At 46.9% G+C, this 13,839-nt stretch overlaps 1 long non-coding RNA gene across 1 annotated transcript; it reads left to right on the forward strand.

Moving 5' to 3' along the window:
* The first annotated feature begins 5,969 nt into the window (after positions 1-5,969).
* On the forward strand, positions 5,970-12,337 carry LOC128699567 (uncharacterized). Its single transcript, XR_011393875.1, has 3 exons — positions 5,970-6,151; positions 6,707-6,887; positions 11,960-12,337. It is a non-coding gene; the product is annotated as an uncharacterized lncRNA (long non-coding RNA).
* Positions 12,338-13,839: the final 1,502 nt, after the last annotated feature.

The raw sequence follows: 13,839 nt of genomic DNA on the forward strand, positions 1-13,839 counted from the left end.
TGTGTGTACTCACCTAGTTGTACTCACCTAGTTGAGGTTGCGGGGGTCGAGTCCGAGCTCCTGGCCCCGCCTCTTCACTGATCGCTACTAGGTCACTCTCCCTGAGCCGTGAGCTTTATCATACCTCTGCTTAAAGCTATGTATGGATCCTGCCTCCACTACATCGCTTCCCAAACTATTCCACTTACTGACTACTCTGTGGCTGAAGAAATACTTCCTAACATCCCTGTGATTCATCTGTGTCTTCAACTTCCAACTGTGTCCCCTTGTTACTGTGTCCAATCTCTGGAACATCCTGTCTTTGTCCACCTTGTCAATTCCTCTCAGTATTTTGTATGTCGTTATCATGTCCCCCCTATCTCTCCTGTCCTCCAGTGTCGTCAGGTTGATTTCCCTTAACCTCTCCTCGTAGGACATACCTCTTACCTCTGGGACTAGTCTTGTTGCAAACTTTGCACTTTATCTGGAGTTTTATCTGGAGAGAGTTCCGGGGGTCAACGCCCCCGCGGCCCGGTCTGTGACCAGGCCTCCTTAGGTCTGTGTCCCAGGATGCGACCCACACCAGTCGACTAACACCCAGGTACCCATTTTACTGATGGGGAACATAGACAACAGGTGGAAAGAAACACGTCCAATGTTTCTACTCTGGCTGGGAATCGAACCCAGGCCCTCACCGTGTGAAGCGAGAGCGTTAACCACCAGGCCACCAGAGTTTCTTTACGTGCTTGGCTAGGTATGGGTTCCAAACTGGTGCCGCATACTCCAATATGGGCCTACCGTACACGGTGTACAGGGTCCTGAATGATTCCTTATTAAGATGTCGGAATGCTGTTCTGAGGTTTGCTAGGCGCCCATATGCTGCAGCAGTTATTTGGTTGATGTGCTCTTCAGGAGATGTGCCTGGTGTTATACTCACCCCAAGATCTTTTTCCTTGAGTGAGGTTTGTAGTCTCTGGCCCCCTAGACTGTACTCCGTCTGCGGTCTTCTTTGCCCTTCCCCAATCTTCATGACTTTGCACTTGGTGGGATTGAACTCCAGGAGCCAATTGCTGGACCAGGTCTGCAGCCTGTCCAGATCCCTTTGTAGTTCTGCCTGGTCTTCAATCGAGTGAATTCTTCTCATCAACTTCACGTCATCTGCAAACAGGGACACCTCAGAGTCTATTCCTTCCGTCATGTCGTTCACAAATACCAGAAACAGCACTGGTCCTAGGACTGACCCCTGTGGGACCCCGCTGGTCACAGGTGCCCACTATGACACCTCGCCACGTACCATGACTCGCTGCTGTCTTCCTGACAAGTATTCCCTGATCCATTGTAGTGCCTTCCCTGTTATCCCTGCTTGGTCCTCCAGTTTTTGCACCAATCTCTTGTGTGGAACTGTGTCAAACGCCTTCTTGCAGTCCAAGAAAATGCAATCCACCCACCCCTCTCTCTCTTGTCTTACTGCTGTCACCATGTCATAGAACTCCAGTAGGTTTGTGACACAGGATTTCCCGTCCCTGAAACCATGTTGGCTGCTGTTGATGAGATCGTTCCTTTCTAGGTGTTCCACCACTCTTCTCCTGATAATCTTCTCCATGATTTTGCATACTATACATGTCAGTGACACTCGTCTGTAGTTTAATGCTTCATGTCTGTCTCCTTTTTTAAAGATTGGGACTACATTTGCTGTCTTCCATGCCTCAGGCAATCTCCCTGTTTCGATAGATGTATTGAATGTTGTTGTTAGGGGTACACATAGCGCCTCTGCTCCCTCTCTCAATACCCATGGGGAGATGTTATCTGGCCCCATTGCCTTTGAGGTATCTAGCTCACTCAGAAGCCTCTTCACTTCTTCCTCGGTTGTGTGCACTGTGTCCAGCACATGGTGGTGTGCCCCACCTCTCCGTCTTTCTGGAGCCCCTTCTGTCTCCTCTGTGAACACTTCTTTGAATCTCTTGTTGAGTTCCTCACATACTTCACGGTCATTTCTTGTTGTCTCTCCTCCTTCCTTCCTTAGCCTGATTACCTGGTCCTTGACTGTTGTTTTCCTCCTGATGTGGCTGTACAACAGTTTTGGGTCAGATTTGGCTTTTGCTGCTATGTCGTTTTCATATTGTCTTTGGGCCTCCCTTCTTATCTGTGCATATTCGTTTCTGGCTCTATGACTGCTCTCCTTATTCTCCTGGGTTCTTTGCCTTCTATATTTCTTCCATTCCCTAGCACACTTGGTTTTTGCCTCCCTGCACCTTTGGGTAAACCATGGGCTCATCCTGGCTTTTTCATTATTCCTGTTACCCTTGGGTACAAACCTCTCCTCAGCCTCCTTGCATTTTGTTGCTACATATTCCATCATCTCATTAACTGGCTTCCCTGCCAGTTCTCTGTCCCACTGAACCCCGTTCAGGAAGTTCCTCATTCCTGTGTAGTCCCCTTTCTTGTAGTTTGGCTTCATTCATCCTGGCCTTCCTGGTTCTCCCTCCACTTGTAGCTCTACTGTGTATTCGAAGCTTAAAACCACATGGTCACTGGCCCCAAGGGGTCTTTCATATGTGATGTCCTCGATATCTGCACTACTCAAGGTGAATACTAAGTCCAGCCTTGCTGGTTCATCCTCTCCTCTCTCTCTTGTAGTGTCCCTTACGTGTTGGCACATGAAGTTTTCCAGTACCACCTCCATCATCTTAGCCCTCCATGTATCTTGGCCCCCATGTGGGTCCAAGTTCTCCCAATCGATCTCCTTGTGGTTAAAGTCACCCATGATCAGGAGCTTTGCCCTGCATGCATGAGCTCTTCTGGCCACTCTAGCCAGTGTGTCAACCATCTCTCTATTGCTCTCGTCGTACTCTTGCCTTGGCCTCCTGCTGTTCTGTGGTGGGTTATACATCACTGCTATTACCACCTTGGGACCTCCAGAGTGAAGCGTTCCCGCTATGTAATCACTTTCTTCTCCGCTGTCTCCTCTCTCCAGCTCATCAAAATTCCAGCGATTTTTGATCAGCAATGCCACTCCTCCACCCCCCCTGTTCCCTCTGTCTTTCCTCAGGATTTGGTATCCTGTTGGAAAGATGGCATCTGTTATTATACCTGTAAGCTTGGTTTCTGTGAGAGCTATGATGTCCAGTGATGCTTCTTTGACTCTTTCATGCCACTCCTCCCACTTATTTGTTATTTCATCAGCGTTTGTGTACCATACCTTCAGTTTCCTTTCCAACACTGTGGTTTGGGGGGCCTGTGAGGGTGGGAGACCTGGTGGCATACTGTGGGATTCTATAGCTCTGTGTTGGGTGGAGGCTGTGGGTATGGATTGTAGTGTGTGTGTTGGGATGGTGTGATAGGTTGTATGGTTCTGAGAATAGTTGTGTGTGTGCTTGCCCTTGCTGTTCTGTTCTGCTCTGACTGACCTCTGCTGGTTCCATCCTTGTCTCTTTTCCTAGCTCCTTTCGCTTTTTTGTCCTCTCCCTCAGCTGCTGTCGTTCTGTTTTGTTCTGTCTCTGTCTAGGAACACCCTCTTGTACTCTTCCGAGTATTTCAATCGTGGTTTCTCTTGGAGGATCCTGTTCCGCACTGTTTCTGTCCTGAGAATCAGCTTGATTGGTCGGTTTCTCCCCTTCGAGTACCCCCCTATTCTCTGAAAATTTACAATCTCGTCCATTTCTTCACCTATTTCCGTGATGATTTTCTCAATCTCCTTTCTTTCTTCCTGCTGCCTTTCAGTGTGTGTCCTTTCCTCTCTCTCCTGAAGCCCATGGATAAACACTGATTTTGCCCTTTCCTCCTCCCATTGCCTCACCCTCTGTGACTCTGGATCCTGCCTGTATGTGGTCAGTTTCTCCCTTGCTTTTTCCAGTGGCTCTTGATAGCATGGTTGTGCCTCAGCATTCGACCTATCGCCCTGTCCATCTGCAACCAGCTGTTCTTCCCTTTCACTCCTTGGTCCTCCTTGGCAGGCTGATATGACCTTAGCATAATTCATAATTCCTTCCTTCCTGTTCGGCCTCGCAGCTTCATATGCTGTGTCTTCTCTGGTCACTGCCTCTGTAACTCGCTTCAGCCTATTTATCTCAACTTCTAGGACCCTTATCTTGGCTACTGCAGTTTCGACTTGTGCCTCCCAATTCTTTGTATCCTTCTCCAACCTCTTTTCCAATTTCACAGAGAGCTCTTTCTCCATTTTTTCAGAAAGCTCTCCTAATTTTCTCTCCCACTCTTGTTCCATCCTTTTCCACTGCTCCTCCATCCACTGTGTGTGTACTCACCTAGTTGTACTCACCTAGTTGAGGTTGCGGGGGTCGAGTCCGAGCTCCTGGCCCCGCCTCTTCACTGATCGCTACTAGGTCACTCTCCCTGAGCCGTGAGCTTTATCGTACCTCTGCTTAAAGCTATGTATGGATCCTGCCTCCACTACATCGCTTCCCAAACTATTCCACTTACTGACTACTCTGTGGCTGAAGAAATACTTCCTAACATCCCTGTGATTCATCTGTGTCTTTAGCTTCCAACTGTGTCCCCTTGTTACTGTGTCCAATCTCTGGAACATCCTGTTTTTGTCCACCTTGTCAATTCCTCTCAGTATTTTGTATGTCGTTATCATGTCCCCCCTATCTCTCCTGTCCTCCAGTGTCGTCAGGTTGATTTCCCTTAACCTCTCCTCGTAGGACATACCTCTTAGCTCTGGGACTAGTCTTGTTGCAAACCTTTGCACTTTCTCTAGTTTCTTTACGTGCTTGGCTAGGTGTGGGTTCCAAACTGGTGCCGCATACTCCAATATGGGCCTAACGTATACGGTGTACAGGGTCCTGAACGATTCCTTATTAAGATGTCGGAATGCTGTTCTGAGGTTTGCTAGGCGCCCATATGCTGCAGCAGTTATTTGGTTGATGTGCGCTTCAGGAGATGTGCCTGGTGTTATACTCACCCCAAGATCTTTTTCCTTGAGTGAGGTTTGTAGTCTCTGACCCCCTAGACTGTACTCCGTTTGCGGCCTTCTTTGCCCTTCCCCAATCTTCATGACTTTGCACTTGGTGGGATTGAACTCCAGGAGCCAATTGCTGGACCAGTTCTGCAGCCTGTCCAGATCCCTTTGTAGTTCTGCCTGGTCTTCGATCGAGTGTATTCTTCTCATCAACTTCACGTCATCTGCAAACAGGGACACCTCAGAGTCTATTCCTTCCGTCATGTCGTTCACAAATACCAGAAACAGCACTGGTCCTAGGACTGACCCCTGCGGGACCCCGCTGGTCACAGGTGCCCACTCTGACACCTCGCCACGTACCATGACTCGCTGCTGTCTTCCTGACAAGTATTCCCTGATCCATTGTAGTGCCTTCCCTGTTATCCCTGCTTGGTCCTCCAGTTTTTGCACCAATCTCTTGTGTGGAACTGTGTCAAACGCCTTCTTGCAGTCCAAGAAAATGCAATCCACCCACCCCTCTCTCTCTTGTCTTACTGCTGTCACCATGTCATAGAACTCCAGTAGGTTTGTGACACAGGATTTCCCGTCCCTGAAACCATGCTGGCTGCTGTTGATAAGATCATTCCTTTCTAGGTGTTCCACCACTCTTCTCCTGATAATCTTCTCCATGATTTTGCATACTATACATGTCAGTGACACTGGTCTGTAGTTTAATGCTTCATGTCTGTCTCCTTTGTGTGTGTGTGTGTGTGTGTGTGTGTGTGTGTGTGTGTTTGTGTGTGTGTGTGTGTGTGTCCATCTCATTCACAATACACCAAATCCCACACGTTAGGTGTTCCAAATCAAGCTCCACGTATCCAAACCACTCTGCACCGTAGTGGTGACATAGATCCCATCCAAGGAATGTGATCTATGTCACCTGGGAGTGAACTTATCCTCCCAGGTGGTCCATGACCCCCACGGGATGAGCGCTCCACCATGGGGTAGTACTGATAGTTATGCCGTCTAGTGGTGGTGTAGTAGTGCCATCTAGTAGTGGTAGTAGTGGTGTAGTAGTGGCATCTAGTGGTGGTAGTAAGAGTTAGTCAGGTTATCAGTGATGGTGTTATAGTGAATGTCAGGACAGTGACCAACCTCAAGGTTACTAAAGGTCAATTGAACTTCAGTGGTCGTACAGAAGAGACATGTTGCTCCTCCTCCTGCCACCCCCGCCGGCTTTACCGCTTCCTCATCCTTTTAATACACCTAGATAACGTGAGTATTGTCTGGTGACGTATTTGTCAGTACAGCAGCAGAGTTGAGCTGCAGCTCCTGGTCCTCACCACCAGTTTGGTCACCAAATTATTAATATTTTAATAGTCATAATGTAATTTTTGGGGGTCTAATGTTTTGGAGGGGGCGGGGGGTTGAATTGAGTTTAGTGGATGGGTTTTGATGCGAGGAACTGAAGCTACTCCCCTTCCTCTGATCAAACAATAATTCTCACACTAGGCTTTACATAACTCATAATGGTGTATCCAGTTCTGGGTTATTTGTTTTAGTTGTTTCATTATTGAAAAATAATTTAGTGAAGGTCTCTTGATCCAAGGAACTTGCGAATTGTGATCAAGATATAGACTTCCATGCAAACAAATTGTTAGTTATCAGGTTTATTTATAAGAAATATTAAAGAGAAAGCTTTACTATATTAAACATTAATGGGGTATATAAGTCAGGCAGTAATGTTACTAGTTTTATAGGCATACATGGCAATGTAGGCCTATAAATGTTTGTAATGTTCATGGTTATAATGTAAATGTTTTGTTTCAGGTGTGGTAATTGTGGAGTGCTGTGCCTGGCTGTGTCTGCTGCAACATTGATCAACACAGCAACCTTGACCAGTCTGAGTGGAGACAACCACACTAATAAATGGCCTGACCCATAGTGTAGTGGTATATGGAGATGCAGCAGTTGGAGACGTCGTTAGATGTGGGCGGGGCCCACTTGTAAGGTATTTCCAGGTTATAAGTCTACTAAAGTTTGGTTATTGAAGCAAATCGTAATTGTATTAGGTGGGAGGCTGGTGGGGAGAGTATATGAAAGATTGTAAAGAACTGACATCAAAAGTAACTTAGTGGGATGTATTAGTTTATCTCCCGACCAGACATGAAATCTCTGGCCAGGAAATAATGTGGAATGTATTCTATAGGTTACCTTGAATGGGGTGGAGATAAAAATTGGAGAAATAGGTTGTAAAGCTTAGAACTGAAGACTGATTAGATTTTAGGAAGTTTTAGACTGTAGGGAGCAGATATGAAATGTGTAAGTGATATATCATAGCTCATTTGGTAGTGGCGTCAACCGATGAACCGGGATTCGATCCCGGGCACAAGTGGGTATCTTCCCTTATATCCATTGGCACTGTTCACATAAAGGAGGAACACTGCAGCAGGCCTACTGGTAGGGGTCGCATCCTGGGGGAGTATAAATACCCTAATAAAAATGTCATAGAAGTCATCCCGACTTGATTGTGTAATTGTGTTAATCTACCGAGTTAGTCCCCTCAAGGAAGGTTCCTTGATGTTGGTGAGGGGCTCTTGATTTAGGGAATTGGATCTGAGCTCCAGTTCCCCGAATTAAGCCTGAATGCCTTCCACATCCCCCCCCCCAGGCGCTGTATAATCCTCCGGGTTTAGCGCTTCCCCCTTGATTATAATAATAATAATAATACCGAGTTAATTATACTGAGATAGTTCAGTGTGGTGAGGGTAATGACAGAGGTCTTGACGCCGGGTATAAGGGAAGCCTATTAAATCAGGCATATCTGTTATTAAGACATAAGAAAGGAGCACTGAAGCAGGCCTATTAGCCCAGGTTAGGTAGGTCCAACTCGACCACTCATTTGTCCAACCTATTTTTAAAACTACACAGCCAGAGTTTTAGCTTCACATGACGGGATAAATTTTCCTTAGGCAGAATATATTATAGCCGGAAAAATCAATAATAATTCCTCAGAAATGTGGAATTAACCACATCTTCCTATTTTCAGTAGTGTTGTAGAGGACCTGGCCAAGTTGTAGAGGACCTGGCCAAGTTGTAGAGGACCTGGCCAAGTTGTAGAGGACCTGGCCAAGTTGTAGAGGACCTGGCCAAGTTGTAGAGGACCTGGCCAAGTTGTAGAGGACCTGGCCAAGTTGTAGAGGACCTGGCCAAGTTGTAGAGGACATGGCCAAGTTGTAGAGGACCTGGCTAAGTTGTAGAGGACCTGGCCAAGTTGTAGAGGACCTGGCCAAGTTGTAGAGGACCTGGCCAAGTTGTAGAGGACCTGGCCAAGTTGTAGAGGACCTGGCCAAGTTGTAGAGGACCTGGCCAAGTTGTAGAGGACCTGGCCAAGTTGTAGAGGACCTGGCCAAGTTGTAGAGGACCTGGCCAAGTAATTTTATGCTTTGAAGTCACAAAAATATTTTCAGTAGTATAGCCTTGTGGGTTTAGCGCTTACGACTCGAGTCTGTGTTAGAGCGTCTGGGAGAGTGAGTGTTCTGAAACTGGGTTATGCAGCATATATTTAGACTTCGTAAACTCCCCTTGATCTTACCTAGACCCACCTTGATCTTACCTAGACCCACCTTGATCTTACCTAGACCCACCTTGATCTTACCCAGACCCCCTTGATCTTACCTAGACCCACCTTGATCTTACCTAGACCCCTTGATCTCATCCAGACCCCCTTGACCTTACATAGACCCCCTTGACCTTACCTAGACCCCCTTGACCTTACATAGACACCCTTGACCTTACCTAGACACCCTTGACCTTACCTAGGCACCCTTGACCTTACCTAGACCCCCTTGATCTTACCTAGACCCTTTTGAAGTTATTCAGACCTCCCTTGATCTTACCATTGCGCCGCCACTTGCTCTGTAAATTAGTAAGGCCTATACCTGGAGTATGCTGCAGTTGTGTGTGTGTGTGTATATATATATATATATATATATATATATATATATATATATATATATATATATATATATATATATATATATATATATATATATATATATATATATAAAACACTTTGTAGGTCAATTATTTAGTTTCTACTATCGATATAACTTATAGAATTATGTTGCGTTAAGTAGGATAGGTAAGGTGTAGAACTGGAGAATCTGCTATATGCATTATGAATGCATATAGCAGGGGAGAGTAATCTCCCCTGAAGGCATAGATTACGTAGAACTGTTGGCCTGGGAACCCACCAACGACCTTCAGTAGCTGTCTGCAATCTGTTATTGCTCGTGGTTTCCGTGGGGATGTTGGTGGGTTTCGGGCTTCGGGTAGTGGTTGTGGTGGGTGTTCTACGTTTTTTATGCCTTTGGCCACTCTAATGTTGCTTTGTTTACTAAGTTCACAAAACTGACACTTGGGGAGGAAACTTTAGACGTTTCGATATAACCTGGGCTGTTTTGAGATCACTTTCGACTGCCCCTGGCCTTAGTTTTGATACCTTTTTATCTGGACCAGATTTCTCTAATTTTTCTTATGTTATCACATTATAAATGATGTACAGTACCAAGTTGGTAAGAGACATTGTGACAGGTATCATTATTCATGAAATGTTTTGCTTGGGGAGTAGACTTTATCTGTCAACTAAATAGGTGACAACAGTCTTGGAGACTAAATTGGAGAGTTAATTTTGAGGTCTACCCTCCAACCTTGATAAAAGATGATCAGTCTCTTAGCCAGACTTGGCCAAGTTCTAGAGATCCTGGCCAAGTTCTAGAGATCCTGGCCAAGTAATTTTATGCTTTGAAGTCACAAAAATATTTTCAGTAGTATAGCCTTGTGGGTTTAGCGCTTACGACTCGAGTCTGTGTTAGAGCGTCTGGGAGAGTGAGTGTTCTGAAACTGGGTTATGCAGCATATATTTAGACTTCGTAAACTCCCCTTGATCTTACCTAGACCCACCTTGATCTTACCTAGACCCACCTTGATCTTACCTAGACCCACCTCGATCTTACCTAGACCCACCTTGATCTTACCTAGACCCCTTGATCTCACCCAGACCCCCTTGATCTTACCTAGACCCACCTTGATCTTACCTAGACCCCTTGATCTCACCCAGACCCCCTGATCTCACCCAGACCCACCTTGATCTTACCTAGACCCCTTGATCTCATCCAGACCCCCTTGACCTTACCTAGACCCCCTTGACCTTACCTAGACCCCCTTGACCTTACCTAGACACCCTTGATCTTACCTAGACACCCTTGATCTTACCTAGACACCCTTGACCTTACCTAGACACCCTTGACCTTACCTAGACCCCCTTGATCTTACCTAGACCCCCTTGATCTCATCCAGACCCCCTTGACCTTACCTAGACCCCCTTGACCTTACCTAGACCCCCTTGACCTTACCTAGACCCCCTTGACCTTACCTAGACACCCTTGATCTTACCTAGACACCCCTGACCTTACCTAGACCCCCTTGATCTTACCTAGACCCTTTTGAAGTTATTCAGACCTCCCTTGATCTTACCATTGCGCCGCCACTTGCTCTGTAAATTAGTAAGGCCTATACCTGGAGTATGCTGCAGTTGTGTGTGTGTGTATATATATATATATATATATATATATATATATATATATATATATATATATATATATATATATATATATATATATATATATATATATATATATATATATATATATATATATATATATATAACACTTTGTAGGTTAGGTTACGTAAGGTTCGTCAGGAAACAGGACAAATGTTTCCTGACGCTGGTCTTAGTCAGATGATGACCCGCCTTTGGAGCTTTTGGTCATCTGACCGAGGCCTTCCGCTGGCTTACCGGCCCACCCCTTTAAAAATTATGGTCATTTATATTTTTTTTTATTATACTTTGTAGGTCAACAATTATTTAGTTTCTACTATCGATATAACTTATAGAATTATGTTGCGTTAAGTAGGATAGGTAAGGTATAGAACTGGAGAATCTGCTATATGCATTATGAATGCATATAGCAGGGGAGAGTAATCTCCCCTGAAGGCATAGATTACGTAGAACTGTTGGCCTGGGAACCCACCAACGACCTTCAGTAGCTGTCTGCAATCTGTTATTGCTCGTGGTTTCCGTGGGGATGTTGGTGGGTTCCGGGCTTCGGGTAGTGGTTGTGGTGGGTGTTCTACGTTTTTTATGCCTTTGGCCAAACTGTGCAAAGTTAAATATAGATTCATTGAGTTTACACAATTTCATCATTTTGGAAAATTTAAGCGACGTTCAGGTTCCTATGAATATAAGAGTATTAGCGTTCAGAATTGCAATTGGCAGCAGACGTTATTATTTTCATCATTGACAACCTCTGTGATCTGAAGTGAAGTGTTAGTCGGCAGGAAGGATTTACTCACTCCTAATGGTGATGAGTATAGTTAGGGGGTGATTTAGCTTGGTATTAGGATTATTTACCTCTATTTTTCTGGGTTTCTAACCCAGTAGGGTTGAGAGTCTAGGGAAGGCTTGAATGTAGTGGTCCTCAGGTTGTGCCGAGGATGCCAGCTGTAACTGGCAGGTAAGGTAGGTTATGAATTCAGGCTAGCATAGTAGTGTTAGGAAACTGGTGTACGGCAGGCCTCCAGCAGGCCTCCAGCTGGTTAAATAACCCATAGTGTACTATGAGGGACGTGGAAGTGTAGGGGGAAATACAATGTCTTAATGATCCTAACTACCTTCATGTTAAATTTGGATGCCCTTTAAGGGGTGTCTTTGTACTAGTGAAGGTATCTTGAGGAAAGTTGCAAGTACCCTCCCCTTCCTTGGATGGAACCTGATTGCCTAATATTCCCCAAGCTGTCTAAAACCCCTATGGATAGATAGCTAGTTATGGGAAATTTTATTTGGGTAAATATGCACTTACATAAAAGTTTAGAGGGGGGGGGGGGGTTAAACTCTCGAGGAGATTAACTTGTTAGGATCACAGGAACGTCGATGAGAGTAGTGCAAGTTGACTAATCTAGGAATAGGTTTGGCTGGGTTGTAATGTTACCGAGTTTACCCTCCCACTTTCTTTGCCGCAGAATTCTCCTTACTGACAAACAAGAACACTCGAGACGAGAGGTGATCACAATAGCCTGCGTTAGAAGACTGCAAACACTTCCACGTGCACAACAGTGAAGATATGTACAACACTAACTGCCCAGCTTCAACACTTTATAAACACCAGGTCATGAAATTTAAAAATGTATCATACCTCAAACTACTAATGATGGCAGTACTGAGGCTATCCGCTTCGTTACTACTATTGTTAGTAGGGTTGGGGTAGGTATATATTTTTTTTTTTCCCCGAGCTTAAAGCTCCCGAATTGTGTGAATGTTCTCCTGCTGACAAATACAGCAGTTGAGGCTTTTCTCAGTTATTTCATTTTTTGTGTGTTCCTTGAACACCTTTGTGTGTGTGTGTGTGTGTGTGTGTGTGTGTGTGTGTGTGTGTGTGTGTGTGTGTGTGTGTGTGTGTGTGTGTGTGTGTGTGTGTAATATTTACTTTGATAAAGAAATACAATTTATTTAATACATTTTAATTAATGCTCTTAAGTTTATCTTCAACCTACAAGATTCGATATTCTCCGTGTGGTGGACAGCTGCTGTGTGGTGAAGGCCGTGTGGTGGACAGCTGCTGTGTGGTGAAGGCCGTGTGGTGGACAGCTGCTGTGTGGTGAAGGCCGTGTGGTGGACAGCTGCTGTGTGGTGAAGGCCGTGTGGTGGACAGCTGCTGTGTGGTGAAGGCCGTGTGGTGGACAGCTGCTGTGTGGTGAAGGCCGTGTGGTGGACAGCTGCTGTGTGGTGAAGGCCGTGTGGTGGACAGCTGCTGTGTGGTGAAGGCCGTGTGGTGGACAGCTGCTGTGTGGTGAAGGCCGTGTGGTGGACAGCTGCTGTGTGGTGAAGGCCGTGTGGTGGACAGCTGCTGTGTGGTGAAGGCCGTGTGGTGGACAGCTGCTGTGTGGTGAAGGCCGCGTGGTGGACAGCTGCTGTGTGGTGAAGGCCGCGTGGTGGACAGCTGCTGTGTGGTGAAGGCCGCGTGGTGGACAGCTGCTGTGTGGTGAAGGCCGCGTGGTGGACAGCTGCTGTGTGGTGAAGGCCGCGTGGTGGACAGCTGCTGTGTGGTGAAGGCCGCGTGGTGGACAGCTGCTGTGTGGTGAAGGCCGCGTGGTGGACAGCTGCTGTGTGGTGAAGGCCGCGTGGTGGACAGCTGCTGTGTGGTGAAGGCCGCGTGGTGGACAGCTGCTGTGTGGTGAAGGCCGCGTGGTGGACAGCTGCTGTGTGGTGAAGGCCGCGTGGTGGACAGCTGCTGTGTGGTGAAGGCCGCGTGGTGGACAGCTGCTGTGTGGTGAAGGCCGCGTGGTGGACAGCTGCTGTGTGGTGAAGGCCGCGTGGTGGACAGCTGCTGTGTGGTGAAGGCCGCGTGGTGGACAGCTGCTGTGTGGTGAAGGCCGTGTGGTGGACAGCTGCTGTGTGGTGAAGGCCGTGTGGTGGACAGCTGCTGTGTGGTGAAGGCCGTGTGGTGGACAGCTGCTGTGTGGTGAAGGCCGTGTGGTGGACAGCTGCTGTGTGGTGAAGGCCGTGTGGTGGACAGCTGCTGTGTGGTGAAGGCCGTGTGGTGGACAGCTGCTGTGTGGTGAAGGCCGTGTGGTGGACAGCTGCTGTGTGGTGAAGGCCGTGTGGTGGACAGCTGCTGTGTGGTGAAGGCCGTGTGGTGGACAGCTGCTGTGTGGTGAAGGCCGTGTGGTGGACAGCTGCTGTGTGGTGAAGGCCGTGTGGTGGACAGCTGCTGTGTGGTGAAGGCCGTGTGGTGGACAGCTGCTGTGTGGTGAAGGCCGTGTGGTGGACAGCTGCTGTGTGGTGAAGGCCGTGTGGTGGACAGCTGCTGTGTGGTGAAGGCCGTGTGGTGGACAGCTGCTGT

The sequence above is a fragment of the Cherax quadricarinatus genome, chromosome 67 (assembly GCF_038502225.1).
Source record: "Cherax quadricarinatus isolate ZL_2023a chromosome 67, ASM3850222v1, whole genome shotgun sequence".
Taxonomy (NCBI): domain Eukaryota; kingdom Metazoa; phylum Arthropoda; class Malacostraca; order Decapoda; family Parastacidae; genus Cherax; species Cherax quadricarinatus.